Source organism: Anoplopoma fimbria, chromosome 10 (assembly GCF_027596085.1).
Source record: "Anoplopoma fimbria isolate UVic2021 breed Golden Eagle Sablefish chromosome 10, Afim_UVic_2022, whole genome shotgun sequence".
Classification (NCBI taxonomy): Eukaryota; Metazoa; Chordata; class Actinopteri; order Perciformes; family Anoplopomatidae; genus Anoplopoma; species Anoplopoma fimbria.
In genome coordinates this window covers 13,275,114-13,279,590 of record NC_072458.1, presented here as the reverse complement: position 1 = coordinate 13,279,590, position 4,477 = coordinate 13,275,114, and positions in this window count along the sequence as shown.

The window sequence follows — 4,477 nt, the reverse complement described above, 5'->3', positions numbered from 1 at the left end:
TTAATGAAACGCTCTTCATAAATACCAAACTGCATATAAATGTGCTTGTCATTCTCTGTGAGCGGGAAAAATTGCAAGACTAAATACAGAACTGGTGGGAAGATGGGGATGAGGGACTGGGGATGAGAGCAAAAGAGGTTAAACAGGTTAGCACTGTTAGCTCTGTCAGCGCTGTTGCTACTGTAAGTGCTGTAAGGTTCTAGCTGCTAGCCGCCGGTTCAGACAAACCTGTGTTCAGAGTGGCATGCAAGCAAAGTATAAATGTTCAAGGGTGCTTAATGCGAAACATAACCCTATTAAAAAAAACATATATAAACTTTAATCAACACAAGTTTCCACTTGTCAGTTCCAATCAAGTTGTAATTTGTTACGCGAGCGCCTCACACCCCACCTAGTTGACTCCGATAATTAGCCATTCATTAATACCGACCAGCATAGGTCAGGGGTTGGCCTCAAATTAAGTTTTGTGGTTTTGTTTTGCATTTTTCGCAACAAAAACAGAAAGTTGTGAGACTAATCCGTTAGATCTTTGGAGAGAACCTAAGCTTCTGCAGACATCATAACAAAACTTAACAATACCTTCTGTGATGAGGGACTGGTAGTGAAGAGCTAAAGAGGTTAAACAGGTTAGTATTGTTAGCTCTGTCAGCACTGTTGCAACTGTTAGCTGCTTGCTGTCGGCTTAGACTTGTCCGTGTTCAGAGCCACGTGCAGGCAGGCATTCCCAGCTGTATGGGTTGTAGCTGCTCCTGCAGTGGGCCAATCACAAAACCATACAAATAGTTATTTTTTCCAGATCTCTACACAAAAAGGATGGATTGTAGGTATCGACTGACTGGAGAATTTTCAATACTTCTTTTTAAAGGGTAATATCTGACGATATGTTTAAGGTATTGAGTAGTGATACCAAGCCCTAATCATTGGACACCATTGTACCCTTGTCAACTTCAGTCCAGCTGCTTAACATCTACTTAAGATTGTAGAACTTTTGGCATTTCCAACAGACTGTAAAAAGAATAGTCAAAATTCATCAAAGAGGCAAAGATATTCATGTTTTAACACTTTTGGCCCATACTGCAACTTAATCAGATCTTTCATTCACACTTCCTGCATGGAGAATGTCTTTTAAAATCTACACCTCCAGCACATAAAGTTGGCTTTCTTTTATAAATGACAACACTATGAAATCATCAGGGTTATATTGTCAGACTTTGAGAATCCCTCCAAAGTGACAAAATACATTATACTGTCCACCAACTGTTGGTCAGTGTCCCTCAGCATTCTTATCCGCAACCATTTCACAACATTAACCACGCTACACTTCAGCTTTTTTTTATAGTGACGCAGAGCTGGAAAAAACTGCACTCATGAGGAGTAAAGTGAACTCAATTGGTTGAGCGGTCCCTTCAAAGCCTTGATTTCAGGGAACATAAAGACTAGACTGAAAAGACCATTTGCAAAATCAAACTTTATTTGCTTTGCTGTTGGAGACAGCTTTCATCAGTGACAGAATGTGTACCTACATTGGTCAAACTTTTAGTAGATATCCACACATCAGGTAGGTGAATGAATGAAATGAATGCAGGATTAATGAGGACAGGGGAACCCATACAATGACTGCCGTGGTAGTGATCAGCCGTGCCGACCAGTGAAGCAGGTGGTCCGGCTGTCTGCCAGAGCACTTCTTCTAACTCAGACACTTAAACACTTTGAACACCTATCGAAACTCCCCAAAGTACGGGATTAAAGCCCAATAGAGCTGTTAAATGTTGAGAGAGGATCAGAGGGGAAGTTGGATGCGAGTGGCTTTAGCTCTGCTCTTTCAAAGAGACTTTTAGAGTCAGCAAGGTCTCGACGTGCCGAACACAATGACGAAGAACATAATTTGACTTGGATAATTGGCGGTGATGCATTACAGGGAACATCACGGCCGACGCGGAGGGTGCAGGACAAAACTGTAACACACTTAGTACAGACGAGTCATGAGGGTCAGCAGACTAATCGTCCATGCAAAAACGTTTCAAAGTCAAACCGTTGCCTCGCTGAAGCAGCTGGTGACAGCGAAGGTGAGCGAGGGTCTGCAAGGAGGAACAACTTGATGGGAGACATCATTTTGTAAAGAAACATTTCAACCTTTTGGCCCATACAACGGGTAGATCTGTCCATTGTTAAGTTAGTTTTCTAAATCGACACTGGGCTCGTGATGATGATGATTGAAAGACTTACCTATCTGTCTCTGTCAGTCCTGCCACCACTTGCTCTAAACGACGGGTCGGCAACCCTTTTTTTTAAATGAAGTGCAATTTTAAAATATTCTTGAAAATCTGCGTGCCGGTTACGGTTTAATTATGACACCACATCTAATTCTAAATCTGAGAGAAGACTGCCATCATTATGAAAACATCCACATCTGAGTTGAAATCATTAACCCCACCAACCTTCCAGCAATTTTGTTCATCAGCAATAATATACGAACAAATTATGTGAAGAAGGCAATGAGTACTAGCTAATCAAAAGCAGAGTTGGGCAGGTCTTCGCAGAATGTGAACTACCGTAAATAACAGGCAGCGTAACCAATGGCTGTGATAAAGTCTTTTGGCATGCAGATTGGAGGGCAATCCAACATTTCCAAAACTCTCTTGCCCACACAGTGTTTGTGTGTCATTGGTCAAGCTACCAACGGTGGCCCTGCTCTATATGAATGTAGACTACTAGAGAGAAAACACCGGTGGCCATAAAAAGTCGACTGGCTTGCAGTTTTTGTCATGGTTCTAGGCAGTTCAGTCCAGTTTTTCCACACCAAACTGGGAAAACCATTTCTTCATGGACCTGGGTAAAGGTACCCTTTAATTGGAACTAAGGGGCCTTGTGAAATCGTGTCTATATCCTTCAACCCTGCTTTCTCCATACATTTAGTTAATTGATCATCCCACCATCCGGATGAGCAGAATCATCCAATCCTTCTGTCCTTGGTATACAGAAAACCGTATTACTCTTCATCCCTCCAATCACTACATTCACTCATTCAGTCAGTTGACCAGTTGATTGTTTTTGACGTATCACAAGTATTCTTTCTAATCATCAGAAGTCCCTGTAGGGAGGAGGCTGGGAATGGAAGGAGGACTTTCCCCAAGGAGACCGCTGTTTATTTCAATACATCCAAAACTTGAATAACGGAACAAACTTACTTATTTCAAGCCAAATCATTATTTCACTTAACCTAACTAAGTATTCTTTTTGCCTTAACATTAACAAGAAATTGTATTCGATTTTTGTTTGGTTCAAAACTGCCACTGTAATCGGTGAGAAAAAAAGTTTCCCTGGAATTCAGTTTCATTGTATGGAAACCTAATTCTGTAGGAGACAGGGTCGGGCGCTCAGTCGGTGTGCCAGCAGTCTGTCAGTTATCAGAGAGGGATTCCTGCCAGTCGGCCAGTCAATCATGAGCTCGCTCAGTCAGTTTAGGCTGCAGAGATTGACAGAGATGGACTCAACTCTGTGTCAATCTCTTTACTCCCCGCCGGATTAACCTGCTGACTCCTAGCCTCCACTGTCTGCTTTTCTCGCCAACACACACACATTTTTTTTTTTTGTCTTTTTTTCCCCCTCTTGTTTCCTCCCCCATTGTCTCCCTCCTCCTACCGTCCTTATCAGGCAGAATACACAGAATCTGTTCCCCACCTGCATCCCAGCTGGTGTTTCTCTCTCTTCCATCTCTCTCTCTCTCTCTCTCTCTCTCTCTCTCTTCCCCCTTTCTTCTCCCTCCCCGAGGAATTGTGTTGTTCTGTTTTAGCTTGTCACAGCAGCTGAGCGTTTCGTCACCTGTTCGCAATGACTCCAGGCGAGGGAGCAGGTGTCTGCTCAGGTCTGCTGCCCAGCACCAGGTGTGCACGTGTGTGTGCACATCCTGATGTGAAGCTGTGAAATGTTTCGGCTGCCCTCCGACCGTCGGTGCAAAAATTGTAAAACGTGTTTTTCTAAGATAAAGAACCTTGCCAGGAAAAGGTGTGTGTATTGATTCACCTTGATATTAGAATCAAAATCAATGACAAAGAGCCAGTTTGTGTGGTGGATAAGTGCTTTCTCTTCTTGTTAAAACTGTAATGTTAAGACATTACAGCAGTCAAAAATGTTTGTCAGAGATAAAAAAGAGAAGATATTTTTAAATATATATATATATACTTAGGAAGTCTAAAGTACGATGAGTAATATGACCAAAGAGTAGGCGTTTAGCAGCTTTCACCACATTGATCCAGGATGACGTATCTCAGCATTTATTGGATTAATGGCCATGAAATTTACATTTATGTTTGCCTCAGGATGAATTTTAATTACTTTGGTAATCCTCTTTTCACACTTTTCCTCTAGAGCAGATTTATGACCTGCAAAGCTAATCACATTGAGGCAGCAACCTCCGGTTCTGAAAAGTCAAACAGATGCAGAAGTTCCCTAAACCTGCATTCTATCAAACGGCCAT